This window comes from Hyaena hyaena, unplaced genomic scaffold (genome assembly GCF_003009895.1).
Source record: "Hyaena hyaena isolate Hyena2069 unplaced genomic scaffold, ASM300989v1 scaffold_87, whole genome shotgun sequence".
NCBI classification, from domain to species: Eukaryota; Metazoa; Chordata; class Mammalia; order Carnivora; family Hyaenidae; genus Hyaena; species Hyaena hyaena.
The window spans coordinates 3,858,905-3,882,085 of NW_024080718.1; the positions used below are offsets into that span (position 1 = coordinate 3,858,905).

Consider the following 23,181-nt stretch of genomic DNA (forward strand, 5'->3'; position numbering starts at 1 on the left):
AATTTTCATTTACTTCTTCTATGCTTTTCTACATTTTCAAAATATTACACTGTGGGCATGTGGTAGGTTTCTATAATTGAAAAATAAAACAGCATTATGTTATGATCTTAAAGACCTCCTCATCTTCTGTATGCAATGTTTTTCTTCTTTCTCCTGAGAAGCTCATAAAATTAGTAGGGTGTGGCTATCATCTGTTATTCTTAAGAAAATTACCCAAGATCTGCGTGCCTCTTCTGAGAGTATGAACCACACAGAGACAGGAGAAAATGACAAATTCAGACAAACTCTAGTGTAAAGCCTTTTTGGAGACTGTATTACTTTGACTCCTGTGATTCTATTAGGAAAAGGGGGAGGGGGTGGCTAGATGTCACCTTTCAACCAGGATGGAAGCAGAAGGCATAACATCTGGCTTTAGAGCTTAGCATTGCTTTCATAATAAATAAATGGTCAAGGAAATAAGCCAGAAAAACAAGCAAAGCCTTTGTTTGCGGTCTCGTGGTGTCATGAAACTCCCCTTTTACTGTGATGAGAATATGGAAAGTCAGTTTTACTTCAGACGGGGAGTGGGGGAGGGGGTCATATCATTTGGGCAGTATCTTGCCAGTTTAATTTCATGCTCTCTCTGTCCTCACTTCTGTGATGACTTCTGTACTAGACTATAGGCAACTCAGGCCTAGTTTGTTTCCTCATCTTCCTCAATCTCTCCCATCAACTTCTGATTCTCCCCCACAACTTTCTTGCTTCTCTATATTTTCTATCCTCAATCTTTACTTTCTACTTTTCCTAAGTATCCCAATACAAGTGATCAGAAATTCTTGAATCCTGGAAACTAAACTGTTGTGCTTGCTAATCCAGTTCTACAAAGGGATGTCCCTGACGACTCGGGCTCCATGGAAAGAACAGCAGACAGGAGTGGAATCATGTATCTTAAGCCCTCTGAGAACATGGGAGTGTCCATCATGGGTCTGTGGTGACACTAACTACATGGTGTCCAGACTTTCCCAGGTTTCCTCTGCAGGAGCACAAGGTTTACTTACAGCAAAGAGTAAGTGAGGAGCCATCTGATGTGGATGGTAATTAAGCATTTTACTTACAGGTTCACGGTTTTGTGGGTTTTTTTTTTTTTTTTTGGTAATATTAATCACAAAGAAGAGAACAGCTTGTGGGTCATGGCTTGTTAATGATTTCTCAGTTTTCAAGGGAGACAGGGAGAACTGCTTGACATGGCCCTTGTGTCACCATCTCTACTATGGGCTAAATGCTTCTCCCTCTCCCCAAAATCAATGTTGAAATTCTAGCCTCCAACATCATGGTATCAGGAGGTGGGGCCTTTGGGAGATACTTAAGTCATGAGGATGGAGCCCTCATTAATGAGTTTAGTGTCTTATGAAAGAAGCTCTAAATAGATCTCTCACCCTTTTTCACCATATGAGAGATTTGTAGCCCATTTCCACACAGTGAGGGGTTCAGCTATGAACCAGGTCACCAGAACTTGACCATGCTGGCATCTGATCTTAGACTTCAGCCTCCAGCACTGTGAGAAATAAATTTCTGTTGTTGATAAGCCAACCAGTCTATGGCTTTTGATTACAGTAGCCCAAATGGACTAAGAAAATGCCCTTGTGTGCTTTGGTTGTATAGGATCTGGAGTTTTGGAAATGCCACTGTGATCAGAGGTTCTGAAGAGGACCGTTAACACAACTGACTTAACACCACTGCCAACCAAAGATGTTCTCACATATCTTCCTCCTTGACCGTTCCTTGCCATTCTTTTAAGATCAACTCCTAATACTTTCAAAACAGCCTGTTCCTGGCCTGTGCTAAGAGAACATTCCTGCTGTCGCTGTACTTAAGAAAGAGGGAGGTGGTATTGGAGGCTAACGTCAGTAGATGAATCAGATGTGGGCTCCAGCAGGCATGGGGGCAGGAGACTCCACAGTGCACTGGCAACAGACTGAGTGTAGTCAGATGGACTGTGCTCAGAGTTTTACAGGCTCACTCACAATTTGGAAGTTACTATCTCAAGCATGTCTCTGCTGTTGTGTCATTAAGAAGCACTTCTTCTTCTGTATTTTTTTTTTTAACTGTGCTTTAAAGCTTGAAAGGGAAATCAGTTTTGTCACAGATATGCCTATAGAATACACAGTGCTTTATTGCTCCTATTTTCAATTAATCTTTGCTGCTGTGCTGGCCTAGCGGGACCGTGTTCTCTGGCTGTGTTCCAGAAGACTAAGACTGACACCATCTACCTGTAGTCGTTTCCTTGGTGGTTTATTTCCCTCTGTTTTCCCCTGGCGGCAGCAGCTCTATTAATTGAAGCCACCTGTTTGGTGGCATGTCCTCTATTCCCCTAGAGGGGCTGCAACTCTATGTGTTACTCCATTGTTAGCTCACCACTGTCTGCGTATGAATTCGATTGCAGAAGAGGAGCGCAGGGTCAACCTGAATCCAAATGGATTCTGCTGGGGGTTTGCAAAACTTGCCATTGGAACAAGTGCATAGATATTGCTCTGGATCACTAGCGTGCCTTGATTTAAACAAACTGAAGTGTGGAAAAGCATAATTTAGAAAACTGAGAAATCTGAGGTGATGATTCTTAGAAGCATAACCTCTGAGATAAAAGGAACAGAAGCCACTTAATTCAAGCCTTTATTTAATGATTCCTTCTTACAAAATCTCTTATAAGTGACTCTCCATATTTGGAGCATCCAGTGATAAGAAGCATATTCTCTCAAGAAGTGGTTCATGCCATTTTTGCAGAGATAATGAAATTTCTCCCATATATTAAACCAAAATTGACTCCCCTATTTATTCAGCCCACTTGCTTGAGTAGTCACACTTGCAACTACAGGTGGTCCCTGACTTATGATGGTTCCATTTATAATTTTTCAATTTTACGATGGTGCAAAAGCAATACACATTCAATAGAAACCATACTTTGAATTTCTGAATTTTGAACTTTCCCAGGCTATTGATATGTGTCACAATATTCTCTCATGATGCTGGGCAGTGATGGCAAGGCGGCTTGCAGTCAGCCACGTGATCATGAAAGTAATCTACCAACACACTCACATTCTGTCCCCATACAACCATTCTGTTCTTCATCGTCCATATTCAATAAATTGAGATATTCAACACTTTGTTATATAATAAGCTTTGTTAGATTATTTTGCCCAAATATAGGCTAATGTAAGTATGTTGAGTATATTTGAGGCAGGCTAGGCTAAACTGTGATGTTTAGTAGGTTAGGTGTATTTTTTTTTTGGCAGATTAGGTGTATTAAATGCATTTTTGACTTATAATACATTGAGCTTACAGTGGATTTATTGGGATGTAACCCCATCATAAGTCTGGGAAGATCTTTGTATATGAAAATTAAAATTCTACTCAAAATTTCAAATATTGGAAGACAACTAGGATACTCCACAAATATTTTTTCTCCAGGCAAAATATTCTCAGTGTTTTCAACCTTTATAATATCATGATTTTTAGATCTTTCTTTTATCATATTGGGATTTTTTTTCTTTCACTGACAAAATTGCCTCTCTTAAGGGGTGGGTCCCAGAACTAGGCTGTAATCTGAATGCTAGATGTAGAAGAGAGCCTATCATATCCCTTAACCAGAAACTGTAAGATAGACAGAAAATATTTTTTTATTTCAACTTTAATCAGTAATAAGTTCTTCCTATCAGCAGTTACTTGAAATATAAATGAATTAAACTTCCCAATCAAAAGACAGAAGTGTGGGGCCCCTGGGTGGCTCAGATGATTAAGCATTCGACTCTTGGTTTCAGCTCAGGTCATGATCTCACAATCTGTGAGATCAAGCCTGACATTTTGGGATTATCAAAAATAAATAAACATTATACATATATGTGTGTGTATATATATATATATGGGATTATCAAAAATATACATATATGTGTATATATATACACATATATAATACAAACACACTAATAGAGTAGCTGAATGGATGTTTTTTAAAAAGGCAAAACTATATGCTATCTGCAAGAGACTCACTTTAGATTTAAGAACACACATAGGCTAATAGTAAAGGGTAGAAAAAGGTATCCCATGCAAATATTAACCAGAAAAGAGATGGTCAGACAAAATATATTATCAAAAACTGTCACAAAAGACAAATATACAAAATACATCAAATCACCAGGAAGACGTAACAATTATCAATATATACACACCCAACATAAAAGCACCTAAATATATAAAGCAAATATTGACCGAACTGAAGGGAGAAATAGCAGCACAATAATGGGAGATTTCAATGCTCCACTTTCAATAATGGATAGAAATCCAGATAGAAGGTCAATAAGGAAACAGAGTACATGAACATTATAGACCAAATGGGCCTAATAAACATACATAGAATGCTTTACTCAGAAGCAGCAAAATATACATTCCAAGAATGCAACATACTCCAGGATAGTTCACATGCTAGTTCATCAAACAAGTCTAAACAATTTTAAAAAGGCTGAAATTATACGAAGCATCTTTTCCAACCACAGTGGAATGAAATGGAATCAATAACAGTAGGAACACGGGACAAAAAGTCATAAATATGTGAAAATTAAATAACATACTTTTGAATAATCAATGGGTCAAAGAAGAAGTCTAAAAGGAAATTAGAAAGTATCTTGAGACAAATGAAAAATAAAACACAACATACCAAAACTTATGGGATGCATCAAAAGAGTACTGAGAGGAAATTTCACAGTGATACTTACATTACCAAAAAACGTTTCAAATAAGCAACCTAACTATACAGTTCAAAGAACTAGAAAAAGAAGAGCACAATAAGCCTAAAGTTAGCAGAAGGAATAATAAAGATTAGGGCAGAAACAAATGAAATAGAAAACAGAAAAAATGAAACAAAACTAAGAGTTGACTTTTTAAAAAGATCAACAAAATTGACAAGCCTTTAGCTAAACTAACTACAAATAAGAGAGAGAAGACAAATAAATCAGACATGAAAGAAGACATTACAAGTGATGCCATCAAAATAAAAAAGATTTATAAGAGACTACTATGAATAATTATATGCCAAAAATTTGGATAGCTGAGAAGAAATGGATAAATGTCTAGATGTATAACCTATTAAGACTGCATCATAAATAAATAAAAAATCTAAAAAATAAACAGATCTACAACTAGTAAAGAGATTGAATCAGTAATTCAAAACCTTCTAAAAAAGAAAAACCCCAGGACCAGATGGGTTCACTGGTGAACTCTCCCTAACATTTGCAGATTAATATCAATCCTTGTCAGAGTCTTTCAAAAAACTGAAGAGGGAGGAATGTTTTCAACCTAATTTTATAAGGCCAGCATTACTCTGATACCAAAGACAGAAGACACTATGGAAACTACAGACCAATGTCCCTAATGAATATAGATGCAAAAATCTTCAGCAAAATACTAGCAAATCAAATTCAACAGCACTTAAAAAGAATCATGTACCATGACCAAGTCATGTACCCATGACTTCCTGGGATGCAAGTATGGCTCAACATACAAAAACCAATCAATGTGATACACCACGTTAACAGGACAAAAGTTCAAAAAAACAAGATGTCTCAATAGATGCAAAAATCATTTTGTATATTCAACACCTTTTCATGATAAAAACATTTTAAAAACTGCAAATAGCATGAAATTACTTCAACATAAAAGTATCATGTATAAGCAGTCCATAGATAACATCATATCCACAAGTAAAAACTTGAAAGCATTTTTGCAAGATCAAGTTGAAGGCAAGGATGCCCACTTCTGCCATTTCTCCCAACATAGTATTGAAAGGCCTAGACAAAACAATTAGGCTAGAAAAAGAAATGAAACACATTTAAATTAGAACGTAGTAAAATTATCTCTGTATATGACATGATCTTATATGTAGAAAACGCTAAAAACTGCACCAAAAAAAAAAAAAAACCCCACCCTGGTAGAATAAACAAATTCGGCAAAGTTACAGGATAAAAAAATTAACATACAAAAATCCATTGTGTTTTACATACTAATAATGAGCAATCTGCAAAAGAAATTAAGAAAATCCCATTTACAATAAATAAATAAAATACTTCAAGGACTTATACACTGACAACTATAAAAAATACTGCTGAAAAAAAATTAAAAGACACAAATTAATGGCAAAACATCCTGTGTTCATGCATTGGAAGACATCGATAAAATGGCTGTGCTACTCAAAGCAACCTACACATTGAATGCAAACTCTATTAAAATCCCAGTGGCACATTTTACAGATACAGAAAAAACACTGCTGAAATTGATATGGGACCACAAATGAACCTAAATAGTCAAAACAGTGCTCGCTTCGGCAGCACATATACTAAATAGTCAAAACAATTTTTAAAAGGAACAGAGATTGCATCACACTTTCTGATTTCAAAACATATTATAAAGCTATGGTAGTCAAAAAAGAATGGTCCTGGCATAAAGACAGACACAGGGAACAAGAGAACAGAAGAGAGAGCCTCAAAATAAACCCATGCATATGGTCAACTGAATCTCAACAAGAATGCCCAAGAATACACAATGGAGAAGGATAGTCTCCTTAACAAATGATGTTGAGAAAATTGGACAGTCACATACAAGAGAGTGAAACTGGACCACCGTCTTACACCATACACAAAAATCAACTCAAAATAAATTAAGGACTTAAGCATTAGACCTGAAACTGTAAAACTCCTAGAAGAAAATACACAGGGAAAGCTTCATGCCCTTGGTCTTGGCAATGATTTCTTGGATATAACATGAAAAACAACGAAAGCAAAAATAGAGAAGTGGGATTACATCAAACTAAAAATCTTTTGCACAGCAAAATAGTCAATAGAGTGAACAGGCAATCTATAAAATGGGAGAAAATATTTGCCAACCGTGTATCTGAGAAGTAGTTAATCTCCAACATCTATAAAGGAAATCCTACAACCGAATAGCAAAACAAAAAACTCAATAACCTGATTAAAAACTATGCAAAGGACTTGAACTTCTCAAAAAAAATGAAGCACATAAATGCCAACAGGTATATGAAAAGATGTTCAACATCACTAATTATTAAGGAGATGCAAATCAAAACCATAATAAAATATCACCACAGCTATTAAGATGGCCACTGCTATAAACTAAATGTTTGTGTCCCCCCCACCCCCCGCCCCCTCGATTCATATGTTGAAGCCTAATCTTTGTTGTGATGCTATTTGAAGTCAGGGTCTCTGGGAATTAGGTTTGGATGAGGTCATAGAAGTAGAGCCCCCATGATAGGATTGGTGCTCTTATAAGGAGATGTGGAGCCCAGAGCTCTCTTTCTCTGCCCTATGAGACCACAGTGGCAACTTTGTATGAATCAAGAAGTGGACTCTCACCAGACTACAAATCTGCCAGTGTCTTTGTCTGGGACATCTAGGCCTCCAGAACTGTGAGAAATAAATGTTTGTTGTTTAAGTCATCTAGTCTGTGATATTTTTGTCATAGCAGCCTAAAATGATAAAGATAGCCATTATCAAAACAACAACAACACACCAGAAAATAAGAAGTGTTGGTGAGGCTATGAAGGAATTGGAGCCCTTGTGCACTGTCAGTGGGCATGCAAAATGGTGCATCTGCTATGGAAAACAACATGGAGGATCCTCATAAAATTAAAAATAGAACTACCATCTGATCCAGGCAATTCTACTTCTGAGTACACATCCAAATGAAATGGAATCAGTATCTCGAAGAGATATTCACACTTCCATGTTTATTGCAGCATTATTCACGATAGCCAAGAGGTGGAAACAACCCAATGAACATTCATCTGTGCACTGACAGATAAATGGGTAAAGAAAATGTAGTATATATATGCATAATGGAATATTAGCCATAAAAAAGAAAGAAATCCTGTCATATGCTACTATATGGATGAACAGTGAAGACATTATACTAAGTGAAATAAGCCAGTCACAGAAGGACAAACATTTCATGATTCCACTTAAATGCATTATCTACAACAGTCAAACTCATTGAAGCAGAAAGTACAATGCTGGTTGCTGGGGGGCTGGTGAGAGGACACTGGGAGTTGCTGTTAAATGGGCCTAAAGTTTCAGTCACACAAAATGAAACAGTTCTAGAGATCTACTATTCGCCATCCTGTTATAGTTAACAATACTATATACTACATTTAAAAATGTGTTGAGGCCGATATTATGTTTTACCACAATAATTTTTAAAAGCCTACTTGAATTTCCATGCATATCAATAATCAATATTCCCAGCAAAAAGAGAAAGCTGCATAGGAAAAAAAATTAAAAAGCTATGGATTTCCACCATGCCCATGGATACACCAGGCTTTGTAAATAATCTTGCCATTTGGAAGCTCATTCTTAGTCTTCAAAGTACTTAAAGGCTTAGCAAAAGTGCTCATAGGTGAAACAGCAAGAAGCATCTACCACCATTTCAGAGGGAGTCTTCTGCTTCCAGGAATAAAGTCACACATTTACAGGTGCTTCCTGTTTTTTCAAACACCTTGCCCACCTTCTGCACACCAGGCTTGCATTCTGCAAAACGTCAGCCCCACAGGAAGCTGCCTGCAAACTCAGGGAGCTCTTCTGACTCTTAACAAGGTCTTGAATATACTTTCAGAGAAATGCCAGCAAAAACTGTAGTCATGTGGGGAAGAAGAAGTCTGGAAGAAAAATACACAGAGGACTAGCACCAAAAGGGTGAGAATATTTTTCTGTGAAAATGCTGTCTGTAACTTACATATTTAAACAAACACATGTGTTTTATGTTTTGGATTGCTGTGGGTGGAATTAGGAGAACTGACTGCAAGTGGGTGGGGGCTGTCATTTCTCTGTTGTGAGGGAGGAAGGGGAAGGAGGAAGGTGGAGAGTAGGAAGGAGGGCTAGATGACTGGACTGCCCCAACTAAGCTCAGGGGAAGAATTACTAGAAGAGTTTCTCTATTTCAGGACACTCACAAGCTTGCCCTGAGATTTCAGAGCCACCATTTTGAAATGAGCACATAGAGTGTTGATTAAATTGTGATAGTGTTCACAGTGAGCTTTGGGTGTTGATTAAATTGTGATAGTGTTCACAGTGAGCTTTGATTAAACTATGCTGGGAAATGTCTTCTTAACAGGTTCACAGGTGGACTTGGAATGAAAAGAGCAGGCTCCGTAGTCAGTTTTCAAATGGGTTCAGAGAGGTTGTTCAAGGTCATGAATGACAAGTCACATATTATAGGCAATGAATAATCTTGGGTAATAGATTGATTTTTTGTGTGTAAAATTCAAAACTGAAGAAATTAGTAATTTCTAGTAATATTTGTTTAGCTCCCAATTTATATTTTTATATTTGCTTTTGTTTTTTCATTTTCAATCCATATTATCAAATTAAGTTGCATTGCATAAAAGATTTTTGCTTATTAAATTGGCTCTTTGATGCTCTTTTTTCCACAATAAAATTAAAAATCAGCAACCACAGGGGCGCCTGGGTGGCTTAGTCGGTTAAGCGTCCGACTTTCGCTTAGGTCATGATCTCGTGGTTCGTGGGTTCGAGCCCCGCGTCGGGCTCTGTGCTGACAGCCAGCTCAGAGCCTGGAGCCTGTTTCAGAGTCTGTCACTCCCTCTCTCTCTCTGACCCTCCCCTGCTCACGCTGTTTCTCTCTCTCTCCTAGAAATAAATAAAACATTTAAAAAAAAAAATCAGCAACCACAAAGGTACGCTTCTTCTGGATAACTGGCAAAAGGGTCAGATGGGAGAAGTTTCCTCTGCTGGGATTCAAACAAGTATCTGTAACCTATACTGGGTAGAACTGGTCCATGCACATCCTAAAGAAGACCACCCCTAGCAGTAAATTAAAGGAACAAAGCTAAGGCTGATTAACTTCCTTTTGCTTGTAATAACAAAGATGGAAGAACTAGAATGTATTATGCTAAGCGAAATGTCAAAGATAAATATCATAATTTCATTCATATGTGTAATTTAAGAAATGAAACAGATAAGTATAGGGGAAAAGAAGAAAAAACATAAGATAAAAACAGAGAGGGAAGCAAACCGTAAGAAATTCTTAAACACAGATAACAGACTAAGGGTTGCTAGAGAGGTGCTGGGTGGGGGGATGGGCTAAATAGGTGATGGGCATTAAGGAGGACACTTGGGATGAGGACTGGGTGTCATATGTAAGTGATGAATCACTGGGTTCTACTCTTGAAACCAATACTATACTGTTAAGTAACCTGTATTTAAATAAAATTTTTTAAAAAGATGGAAACACTTAAATCTTATATAACAAACAAAACCTTTCAAATACTTTTGTTTAAAAAACTTGATACATCTAAGAGTTTGAAAAACAATTATTTTTAAATTGTAAAATCTGTTACACAAGGATTTATTTCTCTTCCTGCTGTCTAATGTAGTTTGGTAAAGCATCTTGTCACTGTGGGAGAGAATTTACTGAGAATCCCAACATGCAAATGCTACAGATTCAAAGACGTCCTTGTCCTGAGGAAACTTACTTCCTCTTTGGACATACATATAACATAGTAGAAAAATACCAAATAATGACAAAGGCAGGCAGGATCCTAGTCATTTGGCTCTGTCATTAAATGTCTCTAGGTTTCAATTTTCTCATCAGCAAAATGAGAAAATTGGATTAGGTATTCTCTGAAACCTTTCCTAGTTTTAAAACATAATGATTCTGGGGCACCTGGGTGGCTCAGTCAGTTAAGTGTCTGACTCTTGGTTTCAGCTCAGGTCATGATCTCATGATTCGTGGGTTCAAGCCCTGAGTCAGGCCTTGTGCTCACAATGCCACCCAGACACCCTGCAGCTTCCAACTTTCAAGGAGGTCTATATGACTCCTACTCTTTGCCCTTTGACCCCATTCTGTTCTCTTAGTTCCCTTATGATCTCTCTCTTGCTTCCAGGTCAACTCAGGCTATATGGCCAAGTATTTCTAGTATTAGCTCCCATGATCCCATTTCTTTCTTAATCTGCCACTCAACGATCACATTACTTGCTCTCCCCCATTCTACTCCCGAGATACTGAGCACTGTTGTAGAAAATCAGGACTGTGCCGAGTGTGTCTTCCATGCATTTGTTCTTTTTAACTCTGATTAGACTGTCACTGCTACTCAACCATTTTTTAAATTCTTCCATAATCACCTTCTTAAAATTTTGGCCACCATTCATTTTCTTTATCCTCAGAATCTTATTATTCTACCTTTTACCTTCTGAAGGTATCTTCAATTCCCCAGTCTTAAAAATTTTGATGTTACCTGATACATACTTTCTCAACCTTTCCTATCATTTCATGTCAAATTTATGCTGTATCTTCACCCAGGTACCCATTTAGCTAACATGTAAAACATTTATTATGATCCATATGATATTATGATATGTAATATGACTTAATCTTTTCAACAATTTTGTGAGGTAAATACTATCATCTATTTTACAGATGAATAAGATGTGTGCCCAACATCACCCAGCCAGTAAAGAACAAAGCCAGGATTTAAATTTAGGCAACTGCAGCTCAGAGCCAACATTCTTTCCCTCACCCTGATGGGAAATAAGGGAGAAGTGTTTGTGTTTGGGTGGGAGGTGGGATTTGAACATAGATATATATTATCTCATATCCAAAATTAGTCTGTCTCTTCTACCTCTGTCTTCTATGGCATCCTTACTCATCTATTCAAGGACTTTGTATCTGCTGTGTCACAAATCACCTCAAAACTTGGTGGCTTAAGACATCATACAGCGTTCCTCACAAGTCTAAAGGTAAGCTGGATGTTTCTGCTCACATGAGCCAATGTGGCTAATTATAGCTGTACTCACTCACATGACCAGGTGGAGGCTTGCCTGGGACTTAGTGGTCTAGAATAGTCTTATTCACATGTCTGGAAATCAGCCTGATGTCAGTTGGGTAACAAAAGTGGCCAGGCCATGTGTCACTCATCATCTAGAACATCCAGGGACTATTCACATGTTAGTGATTGCAGGAACACCCCCAAGGGCCAAAAGGGAGTGAGCCTCTGTGTACAAGCACTTGACATGTCTCTTTGCCTCACGTGTGTTATTGTCCCAGTAGGCAAGCAAAGTCATGGTGAGGCCCAGAGTCAAAGGGAGCCACAACTACAAAAGCCTACAGACTTTGATGAATTATATACCATGACTTCTCTTTGATCCCTCCCATTCTACTGACTCCTTCCCTTTATCTAACAGTTTGGTATAATACACTGTTTTAGAAAATTTCCCTTCAATTCCATTATCCCCTGAGGTACTATGTAGCCGACTCCGTGAGTATTAGAGATTGACTGAATCACCAAAAGTTCTCTGAATTAACTTCCATAGAAAACAATGATATTGAAAGGATGAGGTAGTTCAAAAATATACAATTACCACACTAATCATAAGAAACTTAAAAAGACTTTCATTCAGGGAGGAATATTGTTTAGAAATGGTGGCACAAAGTGATGATAAGAAAGTAGAATGACTTTTAGTTGGTTATATTTCTGTTTTTATAGTCTCTATAGACAATGCGCTTTGCATTACCTGTGCCTGAGAAAGATGCTTCCTCTGCTCAGCCCTTGCACACCAGCATGCCAGAATCTTTCTCCTGAGCCTCAGTGAGGATGCAAGACATTTGACCCTGAATGTTTTTACATCTCATTACATTTAAAAAAAAAAAAAAAGACAGGACCTTGAGGGTGTTATGCTGAGCGAAATAAGTCAGGCAGTTTGCACGTATAGGAGGATTAGGAGGAACTTGACGGAGGAACAAGGGGGAGAAGAAGGGCGGAAATGGTGGGGGAAAGGGAGAGAGGCAAACCATGAGAGACTCTTGAATGCTGACAAAAACTGAGGACTGGGGGGAGGGGGGATGGGCATGGAGGAGGACACTCGTGGGGATGAGCACTGAGTGTTATGTGGAAACTAATTTGACAATAAACTATTTGTAAAAAAAAAAGACAAAAAAACACCTTAAATTTTTTCTGGCTTTCACTAAGCTCCATTTAAGAGCATATATACTTTCAGCTTTATGAGAGAGTACATAACTGCCCTGTGCTTTTCCGCACTGTGTGAGAGTTTCCATTGCTCCCCATTGGTTTTAATCCTTTTCAGTTTAATAGGTATAATAACATAGCATATATTTTAATTTGCACTTCCGTGCTCTGAAAGTCTTGTATACTTCATTATACTGAACACTAAAGTGAAGTTTTTTGGTTTTTCTTGCTACATCCCTCAACCTAATTTCTTTTAGGACTAATCTCATTCCTTTCAGCTGTGATCTTTCAGGTGACAAATTAGTCACCAGTATTTTTCTGGATAAATATATCTCAGAGCAGGTGTTTACTTCACACAGCAACAGAAAAGGTAGACTATTTGCATAAGTAGAGGTAATATGGCTGTGCCTATTCTAAGGTTCAGAGAATGTCTCATAATTTTGTCTCCGATTTTTGTTCCCTGATGTACCCCCACCAGCTGGTAACCACCAGGAGCAGCCAAAGCACTGTGTGGAAGGTTGTATTTGTGATATCTGCAACTCAGCCTAAGAAAATGAAGTTGCTGTAAATCTGATAAAGATGTGTTTTTGTCAGTTTCCTACCCTTGCACAGCAGTGAGGGATTTTAGACGTGAACAGAGCTCCACTGGACTTGAATCACTTTGATAAATCCAGATAAGCATCCGAGTTCTGGGGCCTTTTACAAAACAGGAACTTCTTTTCCTTTATGTTTTAATTCCAGGATTTCATTGGGCAGATGAAGGTTGCTTCATTCCTTTAGAAAATCTCCCTCTGTGTTTATGTAGCTCATGATCGACTTTCCTCTCTTATTCAGACAAGATTTGGAAGCACAAGCTGGTGTTCAATTCAGTGAAAGCATCAAAATATCCAGCAACGTCAAATCATTAAATAGAACATTATGTAGTTATCAATAGACATTTTGAAGCCTTTTTAAAAAGGTCAATGAAGAATCTTAGATGATCTACAAATGTCCATGAAATAAGGTTAAGTCAGTGGAAATTTATATCTTTATCTATAGATATTTGGCAGTTATGCTTCTATCTTACAATGTGTCTATCCAACTATCTAGAAAAAGAAAATATACCAAAATATTAACAGTGAGTATCTTTGGGTGAAGAGATTATGAATTAGTAAACACTTAAAAAAATATTTTTTCCAATAGTTTGACCACAAGCATGTATTATTTTTGTAATCCAAAATGATTAGAAGTAGTACTTATTAGTAAAAAAAATAATGTGGCAAAAGTTCTGGCAAGACTTAGTCTTATACTATAGAAGCTTTGAGGCAGTAATTTAATATGTGCAATTAATTTTCCTTTTGCTTTCTTGAGTTTGACATTGGTTTGAGAGAATAATGGAATTACCAGATTTTATAAACATAACATTCAATAAATTCAGACATGTACAGGCAAGTTTGGTAGCCTGCTGGGTCTTTCTGCATGAAGAAAAGAGGGTCTAGGTAATGAAAAGTTTATTATTTTCTTGGAGTTGATGGTTGGTACCACAATGCCATCCCCAAACCCCATTCACTGTGGCATCAGGGAATATTTTAGCCTCTCAGGCATTGGGTGGCATTCCAGGTGACAAAGGCACACATCATTACAGGAGAGTTGGAGTACACAAGCTTAGTTGGGGGTGACCTTGGGGTAAAGAAGAATTCAGTTATACCTTCATACAATAACACCAAGTTTCCTTCTCCTTCAGAGAACAGCCGTTGCCCTCAGGAGAGGAAGCTATGAAAGATAAGGAGTTAAATTAATGCTTATTAATCAGCTGATACAAAGCAAATAGGTCAAAAGTCACTCAGTTTCATTAATATCATCAGAACACCATTACACCCATGTAGAGGCCTGATAGAGAAGAGAGACAGTTGATGGGTGATGTCATGAGGATCTCCTCCCCTTCTTGAGTTCCTACTGTATTATAAAAAAAAAAAAAAAATTCATTTCTTAGATCAAATTTAGAGATTTTAAAAATATGCTACTTTATTTTAACTTATTAAAACCCTATATATAGTTTCCTAATACTAGGGGAGAATTTAAACTTTGCAAAGCAACTGAGCATGTATTTATGAAACGTGTCTAGCACTATACTCTATATTGTGGAGGCTAAAGAGATAAGACATTCCCTTTAAAGAAAGATCTTAGGACCTTATTGGGAGGATAATAATAGACATGCACATGGCATACAAAATACTACACAGTCCAGGAGGTATGGTAGGATGAAGTATTGATGAAGAAAGTGGTCTTTTGCGATTTTAGAATATAAACTCTGGATTTGGCCCCCCTGAAAATCTAATCTCCATTCCTTTTATTACTATGGGAAAGTTACTTAACCTCTGTATGCCTCAGCTTCTTCATCTGTAAAATGGTGAAAATTAAGTCTGCTGCATAAAGTAATCCATATGCCATGTATTCAGAAGTGTTTCTAACACATAGATGGAGCTCAATACAAACTAGCTCTTACCACTGCCAAAAAAACAAACAGTTCAGAGAATACATCTGATACTTGTAAATTATCAGTTGTCAGTGTTGGACCAGGGTTTTGACAGAAATGGCATGATCAGCTTTCAAAGAACATTTTTGGGTTTGCAGTTTATAAAAGGCCAGGAATTGTTCATTCCAATGACAGCTTCAAATCATTCCCATACAGAAAGGAAAGTGGAAGAAATAGGTCAGTTGATTATTTTCTTAAATAATCTCTGATCACTGATTTGAGGTTTCTCTTGGAAGTTTGAAAGTTTATGACCATCCATGGCTCATGATGGTGACAATCCTGAGGATATAGGAAACTCACTTCCCATGCAGGAAGAAAATATTCTATGGAAGAGATAAGAGTATGCAATGGAATCAAAAAAGGTAAGAAAATAATATCCATTCAGTCAGTCAACAAACGTATGAAGTACCTACTATGTAAGGCATGGCACTAGGATCTAGAATCTAAAATTAGCCTGTATCCTCAAGAGTTTAATGACAATTCAGTGATAAAATGGAACATGAAAAAGGTTAGAACAAGTCCATCCAGAAGGCATGCAAGGGGTATTTGTGGCAGGGATTCAGATAGGCCTCCTGGAGAAGATGCCGTCTGAATGGGATGCAGGGGGCCAAGTACTGCAGGTATTCACAATGGCTAGAGTGTCAGTGTGGGAAATCATGGCACGGAACTATGCCTGGAGACTGAAGTAGGGGCCGCGTGAAGGTCTGCCTTTATTCAGACCCCAAAGTGAGTCCACTGAAAGATTTAAAGATGGGGGATGACATTTAACTATTTTCATTTCTGGAAGATCACACTGGTTGCACACTGGAAGCAAACTGGAAGGTGGAAAAGAACTGAGAGTTTCTGAATTTTATAGCCAAAAATCTTGAACCGTCTTCTGTGTGTATGAAGTCTGTAAAGTGCAGTGAGGCTCGCTCTCTTAAGTCTACGTGGCTTGCCGGTCCATTCTGGTGCTATTACCCATCAGTCAGTCTTCGTCAGCCTCCCACTCAGATCCCTATAATTAACGATACAGCTGCCACAGTAGACAAACAGGAGGAGAATGAGGTATGGACTTTTTTTGTTTTCCTCCTCTCATCTAGTCAATGTAAGGAATTTCACTAGGAATTTTTCTCTTTTGGCGAAAGCATTAATTTATTAACCTATCAGCTTCCCCCCCCCCGCAAATCTTAACATGGTATTATGGTCTATTTAAGTGCTTACCCAAAATATTGCATTCCTGATGTTGAACTATGTAAGAATGATCCTGCATGGTTTTTAGTTGCAATAAAACAAAAATGAACAAAAGCAACCCAAATATCTATCAAGAGAAAACAGATAAATCATCTTTTGTCAAATCACACCATAGAATTTATATATGAGGGAAATACAGTTGCATACTTTAGGACAGATGACTCATAGGTGTATAATGTTAAACGAAAACCACAACTCTCTGAGGGCCACACACAGTATAATAGCATTTTTATCTCACCCAAGAACAAATCTGAATTACTTATTACTAAACAATATATGTATATGCAGGAAAAGCAAAAATAAATAGCCAGAAAATGATAATCAAGTCAGCATATTCCTCAGAAAGAGGAGGAAGGTAGGAGCACTGGGAAGGTGCACACAGACAACCTCAAGGCATTGACATTGGTAAAGTTGCAGTTCTTGCCTTTTGCAATGACATTAATTTCTTAATTTTGAAAACTGTGCTGTATTTAAATAAAGTGTTAATATTTAGGGAAGCTGAATAAAAGGTTATAGAAATTTTATATTGTATTTTATACCATCGTTGCAACTTTTTTGTTAATCTGGAACGATTTCAAAAGAAAAATTGAAAAAATGTATATTAAAAAGAAAGAAAAGCCATTTCAAACCCCTTCCATCTGTGGTTACAAAATTTTGCTTTTATTTTTGAGAGCAAGAGAGACAGCAGAAGCAGGGGAGGAGTAGAGAGAGAGGAAGACACAGAATACGAAGCACGCTTCAGCCTTCCAGCTGTCAGTACAGAGCCTGATGCAGGATTCAAACTCATGAACTGTGAGACCGTGACCTGAGCCAAAGTCAGACACTTAAGTGACTGAGCCCCCAAAATTTTGTTTTAAAGGGACAACTTAACTCTCTCAAAATTAGAGGATATTTTCTTCTCAAAATAAAGATGTTAAAAACATTCTGCTTTATGAAAAAGTAAAAAATATACATAGAAAGATATTATATGTATTATATATATCCTCACATTTTCATAGGATATGATCCAGGTAGTGATGTATTTTTTTCTATGAATAAACTCCTTGTGGTTGGACCCCAATGGTCCTTGAGTGTCTTACAGTCTAATTTTATGTATATGTTGTTCTAGGCAATAGATCAAGGAGTTCTATTTCTGCCCAAGTCATTAGAGGTCATTTAACAGTAAAGAAGAGTTGGCCCACATGTAAAGAGTACTTAACGTGCAACTCTGAAGTTTTCTTCTCGATTTTAAAGAGGAAGGTGGAGAAATGAAGAACAGGATAAAGGCCTGAAATCCCTTCTCCAGAAAGGTGAGGGCAATTTGGCCAACTCTAAGAATCTTCGGTACTCTACACTTACTTCCTATTCTGAGTCTCAAATTATGCTGAAGCTCTTTTGTTTCTTAAAATATATGTATTTACAACAAGTAGCTAATTATGATGAAAGCTTTTTAAATTCATTTTAATGAAATGTTTTGCTTTAGAGAATTCAAGTGATAACACAGCAAGTTCCCAGATTTTACCACCAGAGGGCATAAGACATTAAGAAATACGGCAAATAAATAAAAAATAAAGCACACTGGCTTCTGAGACTCTCTGATTTTGCGGTTTGAAATCTCTAACTACTTCCAGAAATAAACTTATTCAGAAGACCAGGTATGTGCAAATGAGGACAGGAAGAGATTAGGAGGGAAAAATTTATTTTTTTTAAGAATGAAATTCTCAACCTTGTTCTCAGAAGTGCTCACCTACATTCATTTATTAATTACACTATTGATTTAGGTTAAACACTCCAACACTGAAATAGGTTGGCAGTAATAAATTGCGATGTTTTCTCTCCTGGTGATGTTTAAGAAAAATGTTGGCTGGCTAATGCAATCCAATTTAGGAAATGAGGGGTGAGCTAGTCCAGAATCAATGAGGCCAAGGTCTCGGAGTTCAGTTTGTGTTTGGAACAGTGGACATCTCTCTAAATCAGGTCCACTCCCTCACTCTGACCAGTGGATGCACACTGCAGGTCACACAGGGAATGGAGAGAGAGAGTCCATATGTACAGACACCAGCCCAGCCCTGCACTGGAGAACTGAATCAAAATGAGTGTTCATCCTACTGATGTGAGGTTGAGGAGATCTCCTTACGTATGTATGGTATTTTGATCTTGAAGTTAGAAATTACTTGGAGTAAAACAATTTAAATTTTCCTATTCCTCCTACCATCATTCCCCCAACTCTCCCTTTCCTATTTCTATTTCCTTTCCCACCTAAGCCCCAACCCCCTCCTTTTTTTTCCCTTTGATTGATTACATACATGGAAAAGGTGAGTTTTAATTTTAATGGTTTAAAAATTATTTCAGTCCTGCCAATAGCTTTTGCTGAAACAATGTGAATGGGCAGGTGAGAGGAGCCTTGGACTTGGACCCAACTGGTCTATCCCTATCCTCTGCATGAGGTGGTACCTTACTCAGTCATTATACTGAGGTCATTTCCTCCACAGTGCATGAAAACGCCTACTGTTCATTCCATAGATGAGCAATTTTGAGAGAAACCGTGCATGTCAGTTGGAATCAATAGGATATTTCTATATCCCAAACCATCCGTGTTGGTCTGAGGATGATCATAACTAACACTGCATTTGTATAGCTGGAAATACCAGTGCACCACATCTTCCTCTCATGAGGCTTCCAAATCTAGTAAAAGTAAACTAGAGAGCTGAGACAATTACCTTGACAATTTAGGCAAAAACTTCTCGATATAAGAGCTCAGGGTCAGGAAGGATTGTGTGCATTATTTATTTGTTTATTTGGAATTTATATGGAATACTTATATTGTTCACACATATTTATATTGTGTGCATTATTTGGAATTTATATGGAATACTTATTTATATTGTTCTCACATATTTGAGATAATTGCAATGTTGCTTTTTTACTTTTTCAAAAATAGTCCCAAAACGCATTGTCTAAAATACAGTAAAGTCTATTTTTTTGTTAATAGGGTTCATTATTTCATTTCTACTCTATCACCTTCAGCTCTCTAATCAGTCATAAGATTTTGTTTACTTCTGTAGATTTGAGGGTTTTTGAGCCCTAGCTCTAACTGATACATGGAAATCATCTGTTGAATCTGCCAATTCTGACTGTAATTACTGCTGTGATACCTTTAAGAGCCAAATTCCTTTTGGTGCACCTGGGTGGCTCAGTCAGTTGAGCATCTGACTTCGGCTCAGGTCATAATCTCATAGTTCGGGAGTTTGAGCCCGCACTGGGCTCTGTGTTGGAGCCTGCTTCGTATGTGTCCCTCTCTCTTTCTCTCTCTCTCTCTGCTGCTCCTCTGCTTGCACCTTCTCTCACAAATGAACATTAAAAAAAAAAAAACAAAAACAAAAACAAAACTTACATAAAGAGCCAAATTTTTCTTTAATGGAATTGAGTAGAGTTTTAAAAAACAAAACCTGCCTCATTACATTTTGGCCCACCCAGGACCCACTGCTCAGTGTGAGCCCATGGAAATTAGTCCTATTCTTCTGCTTTAAACATCTAACCTCTGAGTCCATAATGGAAATGACACAGAGAAAAAGACCATACCATGAGCTTAATAGAGGTCACTTTCCCATCCCCAGTCACTCCGTGGTCTGCCCACGTGCCCCTCAGGCATCCCGTATCACACCCTTTCCTGGACTCAGGTCAGATGGGATTTTCCCCTTTCTCCAACTTGAATGCCACCTTTGCTCCAGTGCTTACAGAGTTCTATTGTTTTGGGGAATCTCCAAGGCTAAGTCAGTTTATAGGTAGTAACTGTTTGTAGGGCAGCAAAGTTTTGCTGACATCCAAGAACGTCAGATACTGGATCTACCTGGAGAGAACCTTGCCCTAAGGATCCAGATGGAGTTTGAAGGTGCACCCCTCACACCTAGGTAGGCTTCAATACGTCCCTCAGGTAGCAGGGCTGGAAACTCCAAATACTACCTACATATATGAAGAATATGCAGCTTCTTTATTTTCTATCACAGTTTAATACTCCTTCATAAACATCACCTCACTGGGTACCAGGGGATAGAAAACACTTTTTTAAAGTTGCCAATATTATTATTCTGGTCTCTTCTCGTTTTAAATGGATTCTTCTTTTTAACTTCCCCTCTCTTCCTCTGCTCTTTCCAAAATGGGGAGGAGGGGGCTGATGTGATCACATGGCAGCAAAGGTCAAGGCATGACAAAGCCCTCTAGATCCTCAGTGAATGGTTTGGTCCCCTCCGAGCTGATGGGTCACTGGGTCTAGAAGGGTCTTTTGAACATTTTCCCGGCACATACTCTGGTCCTGACCATTTGTCCCTGGAGTGCCTTCTCCACTGCAGTTCTTTGTGCATCCTCAGGCCTCTGCCAACTCTCTGGTCTTGTAAGCACCAACACATCCACTCAGTGAGGCCTACAGGAATTTTTAGAACCCCCAGGAGTCAAAGTTCTGCCTCATCTATTTAGCAACTTGCCAAGACCCAGTTATTCAATCACTTCACATGTTGGCAAAGAGCCTTTGCCAGAATTTCAAGCAGTAATGGGGGAAAATGGGACTCTTCTGAGCAGGATGCATATACTGAAAACCTGAGTCCCTGATTCTCCTTTCTTGCTTAGCAGTCAACAGCATGGAAGGGAAAACCTCCTATTACCTGTAAGGAATTGCTTTTTAGATCTTCTTTGTATACCCTCTTTTTATGTCCTTTCTGAGGTGGTATTTTGTAAGTCGCTTTTTCTAAAGCCATAGCACTGGACAGGTTGCAGAGAGAGAAGCTAGTTGATCCACAAGGAAAGATGCATCTGGAGAGATTCCAAAAATATTCTCTCTGTCACACCTAACTTGTACATAAGCTTCAGTTTCCCCAGCAAAAGAAAAAATTATATATATAGAGAGAGACAGACAGACAGAGACAGAGACAGAAAGACAGAGAGAGAAAGACAAAGAGAGAGAAAATAATACCTGGACCCACCCTCCAGGGATGATGAGCTTGGTTTCCCTCTTGAAATCCACCTGGGTAAAAAGTCCAGGAAGTAGAATTTTATAGACATCCATATCATAGAGGGTTTGTAACAGCATGTGACAGATACACACACATGGAACCATTCTCCACTTGCATCTTCCCTCTGTTTGGAAATGTCCTTCAACCTGTGTTAGGCTCAAACAGCAAGATGCTGATTAAAATTTTAATGTAGTTACAAGCCTAATGAGTTGGCTTTTCTTAAGGATTCAAAAACCTTAATAACAAAACTTACAAATGCAAGAACCATTGAAAGACAATTACTTATTCATTCAGTAAATATTTTGTGAGCATCTACTATGTGACAAGTATTGTCTTGGGTTCTTGCATACATCAGTGATCAAAATAGACCCAAATATCCACAACAGAACAGAGGAGGCAGGAGGAAGCTTTTGGAGATGATGTGTAAGTTTATAGCATTGATTGTGGCAATGGTTTCACAGGTATATACTTTCCTCCAAACACATCAAACACATCAATTTGTATAGCTACACTTTTTTGTATATCAATCATACATCAATATAGTGGTTTAAACCCTATGATTCTTAACCTCATATTTGACAAGAATGGAAAGGGGTGAGAAAAAGTAGGCAGATGATAATATATTGAAAGTATACATATATAAACAATATTGTACATTAGGAGCAGACAAGCAGATTAATAGGAAAAGTAGAATGCAAATTACTACAATGATAGTTATTGTTGTACCCTCGTTCAGCATATTAAAAATTATTGGCTCACTTATTCATATTTCTCAGTTAGTTTAGACCTTCCAGTGTTAAGGTAACTTTTAACCAACAGGGAAAGAAATACAGTCTCAGACCACAAATGTTACAGTTTCCAGGTTATGATCAATTAATCCTTAGTCAGGACCTGGGCCCTGGTTGACATTTCCAGAGTGATTTAAACTAATCCAGTAGCCATTTTTTGCCTTCCCTGCCTGCCCCCCTCCCTCTTTCTAGAGTCACAGGGCACTTATCTTGTCAGTGGGTCTTTTCAAGACCACATCTTTCACACAATTTTGGGTTTTGGCCATTTGTCATGTTTTCCTGAAATGATACATTCTTAAAGGTTAACTTGGCCTGCAATACATACTGTTTTCCTTTCATTATTATAAACAATTTTGGCATGATTTGTTAGCATTATGATCAATTTATGATCATATGTTAGTATCTCTTGATAATTAGCACAATCATCCAAGAAGCTTTGTTTCCTAGAAGATGAAGACTGAGTTTAATTCTGGGTAATGTGGCGAATCTATCTCCTTTCAACCCTCAATTTCTACACGTTTTCCTACACTTCTGGTCACAATCTTTCTTATTCTTGGCATGCTTCTTACTTTTTCATAACTCCTGGTATTACTCATAATTCTCTTTACCTTGCTTACATACAGGAAAAATATGTATCTAAATTTA

At 37.8% G+C, this 23,181-nt stretch overlaps 1 long non-coding RNA gene across 3 annotated transcripts in view; it reads left to right on the forward strand.

The window, feature by feature from the left end:
• The first annotated feature begins 8,600 nt into the window (after positions 1–8,600).
• The window catches only part of LOC120233173, a 54,506-nt gene continuing 39,925 nt past the window's right edge, over positions 8,601–23,181 (forward strand). For 2 of the 3 annotated variants that reach the window (XR_005528736.1, XR_005528738.1), the window contains exons 1-2: positions 8,601–8,729; positions 17,872–18,052. This is a non-coding gene — a long non-coding RNA (uncharacterized LOC120233173). Of the gene's footprint in view, positions 8,730–15,779; positions 15,893–17,871; positions 18,053–23,181 lie in introns of those variants that run through there. The other variant, XR_005528737.1, reaches the window with a different exon arrangement.